This window comes from Mixophyes fleayi, chromosome 3, assembly GCF_038048845.1.
Source record: "Mixophyes fleayi isolate aMixFle1 chromosome 3, aMixFle1.hap1, whole genome shotgun sequence".
Lineage (NCBI taxonomy): Eukaryota > Metazoa > Chordata > Amphibia > Anura > Limnodynastidae > Mixophyes > Mixophyes fleayi.
In genome coordinates this window covers 295,420,538-295,441,766 of record NC_134404.1, presented here as the reverse complement: position 1 = coordinate 295,441,766, position 21,229 = coordinate 295,420,538, and the positions used below count along the sequence as shown (strand labels likewise).

General features: G+C 39.1%; 1 long non-coding RNA gene across 1 annotated transcript; it reads right to left on the bottom strand.

Annotated features, from left to right (window-relative positions):
- Positions 1-13,479: 13,479 nt before the first annotated feature.
- Positions 13,480-14,859, bottom strand: LOC142142988 (uncharacterized). The gene is made up of 3 exons (XR_012689439.1): positions 14,775-14,859; positions 14,274-14,321; positions 13,480-13,559 (listed from the first exon to the last, which is right to left on the bottom strand). It is a non-coding gene; the product is annotated as an uncharacterized LOC142142988 (long non-coding RNA).
- Between the last annotated feature and the right edge of the window lie 6,370 nt (positions 14,860-21,229).

The window sequence follows — 21,229 nt, the reverse complement described above, 5'->3', positions numbered from 1 at the left end:
AGCTGAAACAACTATAAATATTGGTCACATCCATGGCCAAAATTGTACTTAAAAGTTGCTAGTAGATCGGATATAATTGCCTACTGTTCCCCTAATATAGTGTATGCCCAGGGTCCTAATCTTCAATGTATGAAAATATCAAAGGATGCCCAATGTAGGAGATGCTTTAAGATAATTTTGCATATCTAGAACACATTGGTAGACAGCAATGGTAGAAAAGAAAAATCACCAGATCACCTAAGTTCGGGTGTGTTCGGTTCTCCATTAACCGAGCCTGAGCATCTCTAGTATTCAAACTTGGAAACGCTTGCTAACGATTTATTTAATGATGTCAATATTGATTTTGTACTAAATAATGCCATCTCTTTATAGAGCAAAGAATACGTGTTGAAATGAAAGACATAGGGCCTGAGTCATTAAGGAGAGCAAAGCATAAAAAAGGAGTAACATTTGCACCTGGGCAAAACCATGTTGCATTGGAGGGGGAGGTAAATTTTAAATGTGGGGACAGATTTATAATTGGGGTAGGGCATGTCCTAGATAAACTTTAAATTTCAGTGTAATAATAAAGCTATTAAGTATTTGTGTGTTAGATGAAAAAACAGCCAGTATTTAACTTATGTGCAAAATAATAAACTAATTTACACCCCTTGCATTGTAACATGGTTTGTCCCAGAGAACATTTAAACCTTTTTTGCCTTAAGGACTCAGGCCCATAGTCAATAATCAAAAGTTCAGAGGCTTCCGTTGATGCAACCTCTGTAGTCGAAAAGGTGGCAAAGCAACAAGAATATCTCAAATCATTGATTAGAAACATTACTGATGTGGGAAAAAAATTGTTAAACTAGAAAAAAATATTTTGATTTCTATCTCTTCTGTGAGGAAACACTGCTGGAAGGCTCTATGCAGCTCGAATGTTAAATTCTCAATATTGTAAATTTGATAATATTTTAGTTTTGTGGCTTTATAGACTCTTCTGTGAATTTGCTAAGCACCTCACAACATTATAAGACATATTTATAGGATCACTGTAGAGAATACATGTTATACACTGTGTAAAGCATGTGTACTTGATATGGTCATAGATGTATGCCTTTTGTTAGATGATTATATTGAGTTGACAAATAACCATATCTGGATGCTGTATAGCTCTGATTATTGAGTTCTCTATTGTGACTAGTTCTTATAGGTATATCTTGTATGTATCAATCACTGCATTCTATATTGTGAAGGGGATTCGAAGACAATTAAAATATTTTTACTTTATTGGAAAGTAAAAGTATGTTGAAAGAAAGTTCTGGTTTATTAGGTGGCATTCCTTAATAAGCCTGAAAGAAAGGCCTAGACATTTGACATGTGGTGTGGTATAGCTAAAAGGTGTACTAAACCTATGGACTTGTCTATATGTTTAATACTGGTCATCATAGAGTATAAGACATAGCTGCAGAGTGGATATAGATATATATATATATATATAAATATATATATATATATATATATATATATATATATATATATATATGCACAAATAGGCAACTCTGACCCTTTAAGGCATGGACTCCACATGACTTCTGAAGGTGTCTTGTGGTATCTGGCACCAAGATGATAGCAGCAGATCCTTTAAATCCTGTAAGTTGCGAGGTGGGACCTCCATGGCTCAGACTTGTTTTTCCAGCACATCCCACAGATGTTCAGTCGGATCGAGATCTGGGGAACTTGGAGACCAAGTCAACACCTTGATCTCTTTGTCATGTTCCTCAAACCATTCCTGAACAATTTTTGCAGTGTGGCAAGGCGCCTTATCCTGCTAAAAGAGGCCAATGCCATCTGATATGGATAATCAATTCACACAAATGGAAGTTGAATTAAAGCTGATTATAAAATAAAGCTAGGATGCTTAAGAGTTAAGAGAGCTACGTGCATAAATATATGTTGACAAATTAAGCTGTTTTACTGTTATAGACATGTTGCCTAAAGTATGTGGAGAAACATGTCTAGAAAGTATTGCAGTAACGTATCTAAAGGAAATGTGCCCTCCATTATACATATTAAGGGAATAGGGAAGTTGTGGTACAGTAAGGTACAGTAAGTTAGCGCCTGATAAGATGTGGCAAGATTAATTTGGATTAATGCCTATATCTGGGGGGCGAGGGGAAGATATTGATAGTTCCTGAGATGTGGAGTGATATTATTGGTCTAAAGTATTGTATGATGCTTTTTATCTACGTATTAGTTTGTGGTTTTAAGAAATAAAAGGCTTGCAAAGGTATTGTGAAATTACCATTATTCTATTTGAATTGAATGGTCTGTATTGCGCATACATAAATAAAGAACATATTCTGAAGAGACTTCGTTTTTGGATTAATTCTACAAAAGTCCATATCATTATTGGAGGTCCCTAGCCAAGATTAATCCATAATACCTGACACGATGCACAGAGGAGGATTGGCTTTGGGTACTTGAATCAACGGTGAACCAAGGTAAGACATTTCTTACTCTGTTTCAAGTACTTATTAGGGATGTGCACCGGCGACTTTTGAGGTCTTGTGTTTTGTGTTTTGGATCCGGATTTTCTCGATGTTTTGGGTTCGGATTTGTTTCGCAAAACACCTGCCGAAAGGTTTTGGTTCGGATTTAAGGTTATGGATTCGAATTTTTTTTGAAAAAAGCACAAAAAGTTAAAAAATCAAGTTTTTGGGCTTATTTTCACTCCTATGCTATTATTGACCTCAATAACATTCAATAAAAAGCATTTCCACTAATTTACTGTGTATTCTGAACACCTCACAATATAGTTATTAGTCCAAAACATTGCAACGAGGTATCTTTCTGGACTGCGTAGTGGAGTGGTCCCCACAATATAATAAGAAAACCATCAACTGGTCTTAATCGCACCAAAACATGTACCTGGACTGCGTAGAGGAGTGGGTCCCCACAATATAAATTAAAAACCCTGAACTTGTATGATTCGCACCAATAATGTACCTGGACTGCGTAGAGGAGTGGGTCACCACAATATATATAATAAGAAAACCATCAACTTGTATGAATCGCACCGTATAATGTACCTGGACTGCGTAGCGGAGTGGGTCACCACAATATATATAATAAAAAAACCATCAACTGGTATGAATCGCACCGAATAATGTACCTGGACTGCGTAGAGGAGTGGGTCATCACAATATAAATTAAAAACCCTGAACTTGTATGATTCGCACCAATAATGTACCTGGACTGCGTAGAGGAGTGGGTCACCACAATATATATAATAAGAAAACCATCAACTGGTATGAATCGCACCGAATAATGTACCTGGACTGCGTAGAGGAGTGGGTCACCACAATATAAATTAAAAACCCTGAACTTGTATGATTCGCACCAATAATGTACCTGGACTGCGTAGAGGAGTGGGTCACCACAATATATATAATAAGAAAACCATCAACTGGTATGAATCGCACCGAATAATGTACCTGGACTGCGTAGAGGAGTGGGTCACCACAATATATATAATAAGAAAACCATCAACTGGTATGAATCGCACCGAATAATGTACCTGGACTGCGTAGAGGAGTGGGTCACCACAATATATATAATAAGAAAACCATCAACTGGTATGAATCGCACCGAATAATGTACCTGGACTGCGTAGAGGAGTGGGTCACCACAATATATATAATAAGAAAACCATCAACTGGTATGAATCGCACCGAATAATGTACCTGGACTGCGTAGAGGAGTGGGTCACCACAATATAAATTAAAAACCCTGAACTTATATGATTCGCACCAATAATGTACCTGGACTGCGTAGAGGAGTGGATCACCACAATATATATAATAAGAAAACCATCAACTGGTATGAATCGCACCGAATAATGTACCTGGACTGCGTAGAGGAGTGGGTCACCACAATATTATTAAAAAACCCTACACGGGTCTGAATTCCACCCAAAAAGTTTATGGACTGCGTAGTGTAGTGTTCCCCACAATATTATTTAAAAATTTTGCAGCAACAGTCAACGTTGTTTAATATCTGATACACCTCTATCTGGACTGCATAGTGGAGTGGCCCCGGTACCCAATTTGGTACCGGGGCCACAATACCTCCTCCAACCATGGTACAGACCATTCGTCATTGAGATCCCATCAAGTATGTTAAAGACAGACAGGGTCGAAGTGTTATTGGTTGACTTTGTAAACCAAAAAACTGTCCCTGTTGCACATAGTCGTGCAATGAAGACTGACTTTTTCATTTAAAGGCACCATCTTTCAAGTGTAGTGTTTGTAAGTCATATTATACTTTTGGTAAAATTTGTTTATTTTGTTCCTCTTTATGGTAACTACTAATAAAATTAAAGTATTGAATAGAAGCGGCAGTTCCTCTTTATGGGAATTAGTAATAGAATTAAAGTATTAAATAGAATTAAAGTATTAAATAAAGTGGTATAGAGTGGTAGTGTGGTATAGAGTGGTCCCCACAATATAATAATAAAACCCTCAACTGGTCTGAATTCCACCAAACAAGTATCTGGACTGCGTAGTGGGGTGGCCCCGATACCCAATTTGATACCGGGGCCACAATAAAATAAATACACCCTCAACTGGTCTGAATTCCACCAAACAAGTATCTGGACTGCGTAGTGGGGTGGCCCCGGTACCCAATTTGATACCGGGGCCACAATAAAATAAATACACCCTCAACTGGTCTGAATTCCACCAAACAAGTATCTGGACTGCGTAGTGGGGTGGCCCCGGTACCCAATTTGATACCGGGGCCACAATACCTCCTCCAAGTTCCAAGTGTAGTGTTTATAACATCTTAACACTACACTAATTCTAGCACGTCAAAACCTCTTGTTTTAAATAATGACAGGGCATTTAACTTTTGATTTAATTTATTGAACTTGTTGGCATTTTCTTTTACTTTTTGAACATGGCAAACGACTGTTGAATGGTCACATAATGCCAAAAAAATAGTTGCAAGATGGAATTGTCCTTGGGATTTCCCACCAACCCTTATGTTGTTGAAATAGGACATGCACACTTTAACAAACCAATCATTTCAGCGACAGGGCCTACCAAACAACTGTGGCTGAAATGATTGGTTTGTTTGGGCCCCCACACCAATAAAACAATTCATCTCTCCCTGTACAAACTAAACAGGCTCTACTGAGGAAAGATGTCGTCCTCATCCTCAACCTCTGATTCCTCTCCCCCTACAGTGTGTACTTCCTCCTCCTCACACATTATCAATTCGTCCCCGCTGGACTCCACAACCACAGGTCCCTCTGTACTGTCTGGAGGGCAGTGCTGTACTTCATTGAGGAATTGATTATTCATTTTTATAAACATCATTTTTTCAACGTTGTGAGGAAGCAACCTCCTTCGCCGCTCACTGACCAGGTTCCCCGCTGCACTAAAAACTCTTTCCGAGTACACACTGGAGGGGGGACAACTCAGTTAAAAAATAGAGCCAGTTTGTACAGGGGCTTCCAAACTGCCTTTTGGAGTTCTACCATGTCACTATCTCTAGTTAATTTAGATTGCAAAGCTTGTAAATATAAATACTTTGAAGATAAAAAAAGCAGGCTGCACAGACTGTGGAGCTAGAAAGTGAAATTAAATGGACCACGTTACTTTGGTGGCTATCTATGCCCCCCCCCGCCCTACACTTGTAGTTGAATATAAATAAAGCAGCCTGCATAGACTGTAGAACTAGAAATTCAAATATACAAAGAAATGGACAAAGGCAGTTTGGTATCTGTCTGCATCAGAACTTGGGCTTTTTGAATTTTACATGCCCTGTACTAGGAGATTGGGCATCGGGCTTGCCAGACGACGTTGATGGCATTTCATCGTCTATGTCATGACTAGTGGCAGCATCTTCAGCATTGGGAGGAAGTGGGTCTTGATCTTTCCCTACTTTATCCTCCAAATTTTGGTTTTCCATTATATGTAGCACAAGAGAGCGTACCCCTAAGCCACACACACTCGGCAAAGCCTTTAAAAATTATATGCGGCACAGGAGAGTAGCACTGGACTTATACTGCTGAATCAGTGAACTTTGTAATAGCAGTACCACTGGACTTATACTGCTGAATCAGTGAACTTTGTAATAGCAGTACCACTGGACTTATACACTGCTGAATCAGTGAACTTTGTAATAGCAGTACCACTGGACTTATACACTGCTGAATCAGTGAACTTTGTAATAGCAGAACCACTGGACTTATACTGCTGAATCAGTGAACTTTGTAATAGCAGTACCACTGGACTTATACACTGCTGAATCAGTGAACTTTGTAATAGCAGTACCACTGGACTTTTACTGCTGAATGTGTGAACTTGGTAATATTGCAGTACCAATGGGCTTATATACTGTTGGATTGGTTTTGCAAATTTGGTTATAATTATTTTTTTTTAAATTTTTTATTTTAATTTTTTTTATAACTTTTTTTTTATTTTTTAAAAACTTGGGAATAATGGGGAAATAACTATGCCCTTAGAAGCACAGAGCACAGGACACAGCACCACTGGACTGAACAAGACACAGCACAGGACCCAGCAGCACTACTGAACTCAGCAGGACAGAGCACAGGACACAGCACCACTGGACTGATACTGCAGAATGTGTGAACTTTGTAATATTGCAGAACCACAGGACTTTTACTGCTGAATGTGTGAACTTTGTAATATTGCAGTACCAATGGGCTTATACTGCAGGATTGGTTGTGCAAATTTTGTTGTAATTAAAAAAAAAATTAATTAGTTTTTGTATTATTTTTAAATAACTTTTTTTTATTTTTTTAAACACTTGGGAATATTGGGGAAATAACTATGCCCTTAGAAGCACAGAGCACAGGACACAGCACCACTGGACTGAACAGGACACAGCACAGGACCCAGCAGCACCACTGACCTCAAAAGGACAGAGCACAGGACACAGCAGCACTGGACTGAGCACAGCACAGCACAGCACAGAACTTAACTGAACAGCACAGAACTTAACTGAACAGCACGAGATATAGCAGGACAGAGGACCACCTAACACACCCTCCCTCTACCCTGATCAATGCCCGAGTGAAGATGGCGGCGACTAGCGGGGAATTTATAGGATCCGAGTATCGCGAGATCCGACAACGGGATTATGAGTCAGAGCCTCAGTTTCAGATTTGAATTTGGCGCCAATACCCGGATCTGTCTCGGATCCGACTCGGATCGGCAACGTTCGGGTGGGCTCGGATTTCATAAATCCGAGTGCGCTCATCTCTAGTACTTATTGCTGGTCCCCTACTGTTGTGTGAGGCTTTACGGTATATTTCTCAGGTAGGTCTCTTCATTATATCACATATTCAGAGTGCTCATGTCATGGGATGTATAAATGTCAGAAAATAATCTTTATTGTTCAGAGTGTAAATGTGTGGTTATAATTCAAAAGAAGCACAGAGCACAGGACACAGCACCACTGGACTGAACAGGACACAGCACAGGACCCAGCAGCACTACTGAACTCAGCAGGACAGAACACAGGACACAGCACCACTGGACTGATACTGCAGAATGTGTGAACTTTGTAATATTGCAGAACCACAGGACTTTTACTGCTGAATGTGTGAACTTGGTAATATTGCAGTACCAATGGGCTTATACTGCAGGATTGGTTGTGCAAATTTTGTTGTAATTAAAAAAAAAATTAATTAGTTTTTGTATTATTTTTAAATAACTTTTTTTTATTTTTTTAAACACTTGGGAATATTGTGGAAATAACTATGCCCTTAGAAGCACAAAGCACAGGACACAGCCCCACTGGACTGAACAGGACACAGCACAGGACCCAGCAGCACCACTGACCTCAAAAGGACAGAGCACAGGACACAGCAGCACTGGACTGAGCACAGCACAGCACAGCACAGCACAGAACTTAACTGAACAGCACAGAACTTAACTGAACAGCACGAGATATAGCAGGACAGAGGACCACCTAACACACCCTCCCTCTACCCTGATCAATGCCCGAGTGAAGATGGCGGCGACTAGCGGGGAATTTATAGGATCCGAGTATCGCGAGATCCGACAACGGGATTATGAGTCAGAGCCTCAGTTTCAGATTTGAATTTGGCGCCAATACCCGGATCTGTCTCGGATCCGACTCGGATCGGCAACGTTCGGGTGGGCTAGGATTTCATAAATCCGAGTGCGCTCATCTCTAGTACTTATTGCTGGTCCCCTACTGTTGTGTGAGGCTTTACGGTATATTTCTCAGGTAGGTCTCTTCATTATATCACATATTCAGAGTGCTCATGTCATGGGATGTATAAATGTCAGAAAATAATCTTTATTGTTCAGAGTGTAAATGTGTGGTTATAATTCAAAAGACAAAGACGACACAAACTCAATTGATAGCAGTGGTGGAAACTGACAGTGTTTAGTGACATATGGTAGACATAAAGACGGAATTGATTATCCATATCACCATCAGGGAATACTGTTGCCATGAATGTTTAGGTAAGAGGTATGTGTCAAAGTAACATGCACGTGAATGCCAGGATCCAAGGTTTCCCAGCAGAGCATTTCCCAGAGAATCACACTGCCTCCGCCAGCTTGCCTTCTTCCCATAGTGCATCTTGGTGCCATCTCTTCCCCAGGTAAGCGATGCACACGCACCCGGCCATCCACATGATGTAAAAGAAAACGTGATTCATCAGACCAGGTCACCATTCCTACATGGTCCAGTTCAAGGGCTCACTGGCGCCTCCTGGTTCAGTACTGCAAATACTGGCAAGTAGCTTCCATCTCCTGCCTATATCCGTGACAGTGATAAATGGACTTAAAGGGGTATACTGTTTGATGGTGGATGTTTGATAGCTGAAGGAATTACAGTATAAAAATAAAGATTGGGGTGGACATCACCTTTAATTCCAATCCATTGGCCCGGGTGAGTTGTTGTCATCCAACCCGATGTATTACTGAATTACCAATACCATATTAATTTCTAAGCAGCCTCCACATTGGGTTGAACTACCATCTTAAGTAGACTGTAGATGTCATTGGGCCTAAATTTAAAATGTAGGGACAGATTTATAGTTGGGGTAAGGCATGTCCTAGATCAACTTTGAATTTCAGTGTAAATATAAAGCTATTATATAAGTATGTGTGTGCTGCATGAAAAAACAGCCAGTATTTAACTTATGTGAAATACAATAAATTAATATGCACCCCTTGCAATGTAACATGGTTTTGTCCAGGATAAAAACATGCTTTTTTTGCCTTACTTTCCTTAATGAATCAGGCTCATTGTGTCCTAATATAGATTACAAAGAAAGTGCATAGGAATTGTTGATAATCTGGAAAACGAGTTACTGGTTGGGTGTTAATCAATAATCTGGCTACTGCATGCGCTTGTTGCCTGATACTTAAAGCCGCATGTATACGCACGCCTCAAACCCCACCACAACTGATATGTAAAAATAAATTTAACTATTATAAATGGTAATTTTTATACTGCCATGCACATATACCCCAGCATTCCTAATTCTGCACCCTCAATGGAAGAACTGATGCATATAAAAAAATAATTAATTAAATTAAGATATTGGATTGCAAAAGCAGATAAGAAGTTGACAGGTAGCCTAAAACACCTAAAATTCTGCTGCCCTATGCTTGATCTTCAGTGTCCGTTGCAGATCCATTCCTGGGTGTTATAGAAGATTGAGGACAGTAAAAGAGGTAATTCCTGAGAGGTCAAACAGGGACATGATTCGCTAGAAGTCACTTTGGATGAATCATCAGTTATGGATGAATTTTTTTTCACAAGCAATTCCCCTTACCGATAAATCCCACTAGAGCCACCAAGTCAACATTCTTATTCTGGTAGTTGGTCATGTTTCAGAGATCTTTGTCCCTAGTTGTACAAGAACCTTTATTGTTATAAAGAAAAATAAGCCATGTTTAACATCCTGGAGCCGGGTCTTCTGAACTATTTTTTCCGAACAGTAGATGGGTAGTTTATTTGAGAGGAGGTAAAATAAATATTGGAACATAGACCTAGTGAACCTTTTAATATATATATATATATATATATATATATATATATTTATACCTGTTTTTAATATAGAACAGTATTTAGTACAGCATTAATTATGTGTTTGTAGAGTGCAGAGTTTCCCTGCTTTTCTATATATATATATATATATATATATATATATATATATATGTATATATATATTTGTATATGTATGTATATATGGCTAACGCTGCTCCTCACCTTTATAACACACCTCTGTACATCACCACTAGAGGGCAGTGTTGCTATTTGTGCAGCGATACACCCTGAATGTATCTCATATTATTAGTTTGCAATATTTACGTTATCAGTGTTTGTGCGTCAGGCAGCATATAAATGTGTTGTTTTTTTTAAAGCTCTGATTAAATATATAATGTAACCTGTTTAGTGAAGTCACATCCTGCCAGCATGGCTAATGTGTTGGTTCTGAAAGCAGAATGTTTGCTATATTTTCCTAAGAATTGCCCATTATCTTCATTAATATCAGCTTACAGCAAATCTAAACCACACACACACACCTCCGCACATCTACATCACACACACACACCTCCACACATCTACACCACACACACACCTCCGCACATCTACACCACACACACACCTCTGCACATCTACACCACACACACCTCCGTACATCTACACCACACACCTCCGCACATCTACACCACACACCTCCGCACATCTACACCACACACCTCCGCACATCTACACCACACACACCTCCGCACATCTATACCACACACACCACCGCACATCTACACCACACACACCTCTGCACATCTATACCACACACACCTCCGCACATCTACACCACACACACCTCCGTACATCTACACCACACACCTCCGCAAATCTACACCACACACACCTCCGCACATCTACACCTCCGCACATCTACACCACACGCACCTCCGCACATCTACACCACACACCTCCGCACATCTACACCACACACACCTCCGCACATCTACACCACACACACACCTCCGCACATCTACACCACACACACACCTCTGCACATCTACACCGCACACACACACACACCTCCACACATCTACACTGCATACACACATACCTCCGCACATCTACACCGCACACACACACCTCCACACATCTACATCGCACACACAGACACACCTCCGCACATCTACATAGCACACACACACCTCCGCACATCTACATCGCACACACACACACCTCCGCACATCTACATCGCACACACACACCTCCGCACATCAACATCACAGACACACACCTCCGCACATCTACATCGCATACACACACACCTCCGCACATCTACATCGCACACACACAGCTCTGCAAATCTACATCGCACACACACAACTCCGCACATCTACATCGCACACACACACACCTCCACACATCTACATCGCACACACACAGCTCTGCAAATCTACATTGCACACACACACCTCCGCACATCTACATCGCACACACACACACCTCTGCACATCTACACCGCACACACCTCCGCACGTCTACACCACACACATGCCTCTGCAAATTTAGTAAAATGTTTGCAATTTACTGTTTTGCGTACTTGTCTATTCCTACTTACTAGATTTCCCTCATTTCTTCGGCTTCTTTTGTTTGGTTGATTTGGTTGATTTACGGTTTTTGTGTGGCAGGTACCATTTATAACGAGCTTTGCTACTGTCCATTGTTTGGTACAACATGATCTTAGTCTTATTTTTTAACCAGTATACAATATAAGCTGCACTTACAGAAGCCAAGTAGCATTTAAGCTGGTAAGAATATTGTTTGTTCCACCAGTATAGATCAGAGACTGGATTAGTTTAACTGAACTCTACTTTTTCAACTACGCATTACTGGACCTCTGCTCCAGCCAGCAATATGGAATAGAGCAATAGCACATTAAAACACATGTAGACAACCATTAGTATGATATATCTCTATTATTACATTTACATAAGAAGGGTGAGGGAAGTGATGTCTTCTTTGCCTTGCTGGTCTCCACTTTTCCCCAGGCCGCACGTGGTTTCCTGCTAAATTGCAAAAATAATAAGAAGCTGTTAGTGGACAATATTGTACACAACACAATCAGCAACTATAGTAGATTGTAATGTGTAAGAAATCACCAGGAAAGTGACATCAGCAGCTTAAGATAACTGTATAATTATATTATTGTTAGAAGTTTATGCGGCTTCTATAACCTGAGAGCTATTTGTCTATCGTGTATATAAATTCCTCCCATGATTATTGCGTGGCTGTGGTCTGTCACAGAAGTGTCACCAAAGCTAAACACATGACTTCACAATACCGCTTACTATCACATTATACCAAACCCTTAATAATGACATGGATTAATATGTGCATATTAATATGCCTCTGCTATGTAATGCACCTATGTGGCCCAACAGGCGTTCTAGTGAAAGTAGTGGCCGGGGTCTGATTACCGCCAGCTCCGTAGATTGAATAATCATCTACCTGTTTTGTACAACTAAAAGTCTCCATAAACATCACATAAAAGTGAAAGCCTCCAAAATTGCCCACTATCCACCCCTTGAAGTATATTAAAATATTTTGCCCTGTTTAATAAAATCTTTATATACTGTATTTGTGGTAAGAGGTAGGAGCAGGACTGTCATTAGAAGACGTTATCCATGGACCATCCTGATCCATACATAACCATTCAGCTCCTCTCATCATAAAGATAAAACATCATCATCATCATCATCATTTATTTATATAGAGCCACTAATTCCACAGCGCTGTACAGAGAACTCATTCACATCAGTCCCTGCCCCATTGGAGATTACAATCTAACTTCCTTAACATAGATACACACACAAAGAGAGAGACTAGGGTCAATTTTGATAGCCGCCAATTAAACTACTAGAATGTTTTTGGAGTGTGGGAGGAAACCGTAGCATCCGGAGGAAACCCACGCAAACACGGGGGGAACATACAAACTCCACACAGAAAAGGCCATGGTTGGGAATTGAACTCATGACCCCAGTGTTGTAAGGCAGAAGTGCTAACCACTTAGCCCTCCCTTCACAAATGACTCCACCTTGCCACTCTAAACCACACACGTGTCCGTACCACCAGAGACAACGTGGCAAAAGGAGATGTCACAAAGGAAAAGAAGCTGCTATTGCGCTGGACCTAGGCTGCCTAAGGGGCAAGTGCAGATGGGTGACAACGTCATCACGGCCACGCCCTTCCCTGCTGTGCAATGCCGCAATTCCTGACATCACGCAGCGGGAGGCGGGGCAATACTGATACAATCCGCGAGAGTGGCCTCCTCTCCTGGGAAATATATGAGTTTCCCCGACATTCAGAAAAGTAGGAAAGTGTGCTTTACGTAAATAAAATATTTGAATTCAAAGTGCTTTTAAAATGTGACATAATGTTAGTAACTTACCGAATGACCAGCAGCATTATCGCCAGCGCCAGGGTTATTGTCTGCGCTGTGGCAAACAATACTTTTTTCAGTTTTGCTTGCAGAGCTGTTTAGGAAAGAAAGAGTATTTTGTATGAGAGAAGCAGGTAATAAGCTGTTACACGTGTATGGAGAAAATGTATATGAGAGAATGTAACATTATGGAGACAACTCATATGTGTAATATTGGGATGTGTGTAAGGATAAAGGTGATTACACGCGCTGTGATACTGCAGCAGATATAGGGCAATTGCTGGATAAAGCAGCATTGGTGGCGTTAAAACAGCTGAGTGTCCCGATAATCATCCTGTTATAATCAATATGATAATTATCAGGCATGGAGGAAAGTGTGTGTGTGTGTGTGTGTGTGTGTGTGTGTGTGTATCTTTACCTCACTAAATGTCTCAATGACACGGGAAGTGAGGGATAAAAGACTCTTGTCCAATTCCATTGAATTATTGACATTATGGGGTATATTTACTAAATGGCGGGTTTGAAAAAGTGTTGATGTTGCCTACAGCAACCAATCATATTCTAGCTATCATATACTTACTGCATTCAACAAAATGAAAGCTGGAATCTGATTAATTGCTAAAGGCAACATCTCCACTTCTTCAAACCCGCAGTTTAGTAAATCTAGCCCCATGTCTCTCTGTGTTTATGACGCCCCATTAACTATGACGTCCTTGGTGACTACTTTAGTTCACCTAACAGAAAAACTCAATCTGGACCTGAGAGTAAGACAGATTGGGAATCTTTGCTTTGGCAAATATAGACTTACCAATGTCCTCCATCAGGGAGTCGTAGAATTCTTCTGGTGTAATGTAGGCTGCAAATAAAAATACATAGAATGTAATTATGCAGCAGATGTATTGTCCTTCATTGTGCTAGTGAACTAAAATCCTCATCATTTATAACAACCACCCCACAGAAACATAATAACACAACATACATAAAACACGCCCATGTGCAATGGAACTGAAACCCAGATTTGGCCTCTCAGTGTCACTATTTACAAAAGAAATGTATTAAAAAAAATGAATATATACAGTATATATTAATCAATATTCTTTATAATCTTATATATAAGATATATTTAGCTTACATTAGTAAAATTGTATTACTCTATTTTAATAATTAAACAAAGCATAATTTTGTTTTGGTAACTCTATTCTGAAATGACATTACTAGAATCCTGTGGCCAGTTCTACTATGTTCCAGGTAATATATTGTATGCTGCAGGCATGTGACTGCATTTGGATATATAATGTAAGACATGTACCTTTGTAAATTACACTACATTACAAATACAATCAGACATGTTGGAAAGAGTTGTATGACGTGATCGGAATCGGTTTAGGTTATCTCTCTCTCTCTCTCTCTCTCTCTATATATATATATATATATATATATATAAATATATATATATAAATAAATCATCATCAGCAGCAGCTATTTATATAGCACCACTGATTCCGCAGCGCTGTACAAAGAACTCACTCACGTCAGTCACTGCACCATTGGAGCTTACAGTCTAAATTCCCTAACATACACACAGTATAAATATGTTAGTATGTATATATATATACATATATATATATATATATATATATATATATATATATATATATATATTATATGACAGGGAAAAAAAACTTGGACAAATATAGGCTTACCTTCACCTGGGAGGACGATGGAATCTGCAAATAACAATATACTGAATTTAGTCACAAACCATGATAGTACAACACACATAAAACATCTTATACATACTGTTTTTTCCAACTTAAATGAATTAATTAGCAACATGTAAAAACATGTTTTCTCTATTCTAATAATTAAACATAATTTAAATAGTACTTTGTGTTTTTTATTCTGGTAACACCATTCTGCAATGGTATTACTGAAATAGACATCATGGTGGTAACATTGCGATAAATCGGCCGCCCCATACATAAGCATAAGGGAGACCTTGGCACCAGCACTTTACGCCAGAGGATAACCCCTTTGAAAGGGCTAGATTTGCCCAAAATAGGGCTCTTTGCCATTGATAAATAGGCCCCTAATCCTAAATAAGTTAGTTTAGCACTATTTAATAAAATACATTCTTACAGGTTAATTGTTCCTTACCTATTTCTGTTTTTGAAAACAGTGTCAGTAACACGAACAAAATTAAAATGATTTTTTTCATATCCGTAGTCTCTTCTCTAGCTCCAACCTGAGACTGAAATCTGAGGTCAGCAGTGTAGGTATATAACAACAATCCGATATGTAATAATGATGTAATAATGGTGCTGTAATGATGATGATGACCACTGTGAGCAGCCAGTCTGAATTGGTCTCAATATAGTTATAAAAATAGCTGAAACAACTATAAATATTGGTCACATCCATGGCCAAAATTGTACTTAAAAGTTGCTAGTAGATCGGATATAATTGCCTACTGTTCCCCTAATATAGTGTATGCCCAGGGTCCTAATCTTCAATGTATGAAAATATCAAAGGATGCCCAATGTAGGAGATGCTTTAAGATAATTTAGCATATCTAGAACACATTGGTAGACAGCAATGGCAGAAAAGAAAAATCACCAGATCACCTAAGTTCGGGTGTGTTCGGTTCTCCAGGAACCGAGCCTGAGCATCTCTAGTATTCAAACTTGGAAACTCTTGCTAACGATTTATTTAATGATGTCAATATTGATTTTGTACTAAATAATGCCATCTCTTTATAGAGCAAAGAATACGTGTTGAAATGAAAGACATAGGGCCTGAGTCATTAAGGAGAGCAAAGCATAAAAAAGGAGTAACATTTGCACCTGGGCAAAACCATGTTGCATTGGAGGGGGAGGTAAATTTTAAATGTGGGGACAGATTTATAATTGGGGTAGGGCATGTTCTAGATAAACTTTAAATTTCAGTGTAATAATAAAGCTATTAAGTATTTGTGTGTTAGATGAAAAAACAGCAGGTATTTAACTTATGTGCAAAATAATAAACTAATTTACACCCCTTGCATTGTAACATGGTTTGTCCCAGAGAACATTTAAACCTTTTTTGCCTTAAGGACTCAGGCCCATAGTCAATAATCAAAAGTTCAGAGGCTTCCGTTGATGCAACCTCTGTAGTCGAAAAGGTGGCAAAGCAACAAGAATATCTCAAATCATTGATTAGAAACATTACTGATGTGGGAAAAAAATTGTTAAACTAGAAAAAAATATTTTGATTTCTATCTCTTCTGTGAGGAAACACTGCTGGAAGGCTCTATGCAGCTCGAATGTTAAATTCTCAATATTGTAAATTTGATAATATTTTAGTTTTGTGTCTTTATAGACTCTTCTGTGAATTTGCTAAGCACCTCACAACATTATAAGACATATTTATAGGATCACTGTAGAGAATACATGTTATACACTGTGTAAAGCATGTGTACTTGATATGGTCATAGATGTATGCCTTTTGTTAGATGATTATATTGAGTTGACAAATAACCATATCTGGATGCTGTATAGCTCTGATTATTGAGTTCTCTATTGTGACTAGTTCTTATAGGTATATCTTGTATGTATCAATCACTGCATTCTATATTGTGAAGGGGATTCGAAGACAATTAAAATATTTTTACTTTATTGAAAAGTAAAAGTATGTTGAAAAAAAATTCTGGTTTATTAGGTGGCATTCCTTAATAAGCCTGAAAGAAAGGCCTAGACATTTGACATGTGGTGTGGTATAGCTAAAAGGTGTACTAAACCTATGGACTTGTCTATATGTTTAATACTGGTCATCATAGAGTATAAGACATAGCTGTAGAGTGGATATATATATATATATATATATATATATATATATATATATATATATATATATATGCACAAATAGGCAACTCTGACCCTTCAAGGCATGGACTCCACATGACTTCTGAAGGTGTCTTGTGGTATCTGGCACCAAGACGATAGCAGCAGATCCTTTAAATCCTGTAAGTAGCGAGGTGGGACCTCCATGGCTCAGACTTGTTTTTCCAGCACATCCCACAGATGTTCAGTCGGATCGAGATCTGGGGAACTTGGAGACCAAGTCAACACCTTGATCTCTTTGTCATGTTCCTCAAACCATTCCTGAACAATTTTTGCAGTGTGGCAAGGCGCCTTATCCTGCTGAAAGAGGCCAATGCCATCTGATATGGATAATCAATTCACACAAATGGAAGTTGAATTAAAGCTGATTATAAAATAAAGTTAGGATGCTTAAGAGTTAAGAGAGCTACGTGCATAAATATATGTTGACAAATTAAGCTGTTTTACTGTTATAAACATGTTGCCTAAGGTATGTGGAGAAACATGTCTAGAAAGTATTGCAGTAACGTATCTAAAGGAAATGTGCCCTCCATTATACATATTAAGGGAATAGGGAAGTTGTGGTACAGTAAGGTACAGTAAGTTAGCGCCTGATAAGATGTGGCAAGATTAATTTGGATTAATGCCTATATCTGGGGGGCGAGGGGAAGATATTGATAGTTCCTGAGATGTGGAGTGATATTATTGGTCTAAAGTATTGTATGATGCTTTTTATCTACGTATTAGTTTGTGGTTTTAAGAAATAAAAGGCTTGCAAAGGTATTGTGAAATTACCATTATTCTATTTGAATTGAATGGTCCTTTATTGCGCATACATAAATAAAGAACATATTCTGAAGAGACTTCGTTTTTGTATTAATTCTACAAAAGTCCATATCATTATTGGAGGTCCCTAGCCAAGATTAATCCATAATACCTGACATGATGCACAGAGGAGGATTGGCTTTGGGTACTTGAATCAACGGTGAACCAAGGTAAGACATTTCTTACTCTGTTTCAAGTACTTATTAGGGATGTGCACCGGCGACTTTTGAGGTCTTGTGTTTTGTGTTTTGGATCCGGATTTTCTCGATGTTTTGGGTTTGGATTTGTTTCGCAAAACACCTGCCGAAAGGTTTTGGTTCGGATTTAAGGTTATGGATTCGGATTTTTTTTGAAAAAAGCACAAAAAGTTAAAAAATCAAGTTTTTGGGCTTATTTTCACTCCTACGCTATTATTGACCTCAATAACATTCAATAACAAGCATTTCCACTAATTTACCGTGTATTCTGAACACCTCACAATATAGTTTTAAGTCCAAAACGTTGCAAGGAGGTATCTTTCTGGACTGCGTAGTGGAGTGGGTCCCCACAATATAAATTAAAAACCCTGAACTTGTATGATTCGCACCAATAATGTACATGGACTGCGTAGAGGAGTGGGTCACCACAATATATATAATAAAAAAACCATCAACTGGTATGAATCGCACCGAATAATGTACCTGGACTGCGTAGAGGAGTGGGTCACCACAATATAAATTAAAAACCCTGAACTTGTATGATTCGCACCAATAATGTACCTGGACTGCGTAGAGGAGTGGGTCACCACAATATATATAATAAGAAAACCATCAACTGGTATGAATCGCACCGAATAATGTACCTGGACTGCGTAGAGGAGTGGGTCACCACAATATAAATTAAAAACCCTGAACTTGTATGATTCGCACCAATAATGTACCTGGACTGCGTAGAGGAGTGGGTCACCACAATATATATAATAAGAAAACCATCAACTGGTATGAATCGCACCGAATAATGTACCTGGACTGCGTAGAGGAGTGGGTCACCACAATATAAATTAAAAACCCTGAACTTGTATGATTCGCACCAATAATGTACCTGGACTGCATAGAGGAGTGGATCACCACAATATATATAATAAGAAAACCATCAACTGGTATGAATCGCACCGAATAATGTACCTGGACTGCGTAGAGGAGTGGGTCACCACAATATAAATTAAAAACCCTGAACTTGTATGATTCGCACCAATAATGTACCTGGACTGCGTAGAGGAGTGGGTCACCACAATATTATTAAAAAACCCTACACGGGTCTGAATTCCACCCAAAAAGTTTATGGACTGCGTAGTGTAGTGTTCCCCACAATATTATTTAAAAATTTTGCAGCAACAGTCAACGTTGTTTAATATCTGATACACCTCTATCTGGACTGCATAGTGGAGTGGCCCCGGTACCCAATTTGGTACCGGGGCCACAATACCTCCTCCAACCATGGTACAGACCATTCGTCATTGAGATCCCATCAAGTATGTTAAAGACAGACAGGGTCGAAGTGTTATTGGTTGACTTTGTAAACCAAAAAACTGTCCCTGTTGCACATAGTCGTGCAATGAACACTGACTTTTTCATTTAAAGGCACCATCTTTCAAGTGTAGTGTTTGTAAGTCATATTATACTTTTGGTAAAATTTGTTTATTTTGTTCCTCTTTATGGTAATTACTAATAGAATTAAAGTATTAAATAGAAGCGGCAGTTCCTCTTTATGGGAATTAGTAATAGAATTAAAGTATTAAATAGAATTAAAGTATTAAATAGAGTGGTATAGAGTGGTCCCCACAATATAATAATAAAACCCTCAACTGGTCTGAATTCCACCAAACAAGTATCTGGACTGCGTAGTGGGGTGGCCCCGGTACCCAATTTGATACCGGGGCCACAATAAAATAAATACACCCTCAACTGGTCTGAATTCCACCAAACAAGTATCTGGACTGCGTAGTGGGGTGGCCCCGGTACCCAATTTGATACCGGGGCCACAATACCTCCTCCAAGTTCCAAGTGTAGTGTTTATAACATCTTAACACTACACTAATTCTAGCACATCAAAACCTCTTGTTTTAAATAATGACAGGGCATTTAACTTTTGATTTAATTTATTGAATTTGTTGGCATTTTCTTTTACTTTTTGAACATGGCAAACGACTGTTGAATGGTCACATAATGCCAAAAAAATAGTTGCAAGATGGAATTGTCCTTGGGCCCTCCCACCCACCCTTATGTTGTTGAAATAGGACATGCACACTTTAACAAACCAATCATTTCAGCGACAGGGCCTACCAAACAACTGTGGCTGAAATGATTGGTTTGTTTGGGCCCCCACACCAATAAAACAATTCATCTCTCCCTGTACAAACTAAACAGGCTCTACTGAGGAAAGATGTCGTCCTCATCCTCAACCTCTGATTCCTCTCCCCCTACAGTGTGTACTTCCTCCTCCTCACACATTATCAATTCGTCCCCGCTGGACTCCACAACCACAGGTCCCTCTGTACTGTCTGGAGGGCAGTGCTGTACTTCATTGAGGAATTTATTATTCATTTTTATAAACATCATTTTTTCAACGTTGTGAGGAAGCAACCTCCTTCGCCGCACACTGACCAGGTTCCCCGCTGCACTAAAAACTCTTTCCGAGTACACACTGGAGGGGGGACAACTCAGTTAAAAAATAGAGCCAGTTTGTACAGGGGCTTCCAAACTGCCTTTTGGAGTTCTACCACGTCACTACCCCTAGTTATTTTAGATTGCAAGGCTTGTAAATATAAATACTTTGAAGATAAAAAAAAGCAGGCTGCACAGACTGTGGAGCTAGAAAGTGAAATTAAATGGACCACGTTACTTTGGTGGCTATCTATGCCCCCCCCCCCGCCCTACACTTGTAGTTGAATATAAATAAAGCAGCCTGCATAGACTGTAGAACTAGAAATTCAAATATACAAAGAAATGGACAAAGGCAGTTTGGTATCTGTCTGCATCAGATCCCCTCTCCACTAGGAGTAAAGCAGAAAACTTTTCAGCCGTTATATAATCTAGAATATAAA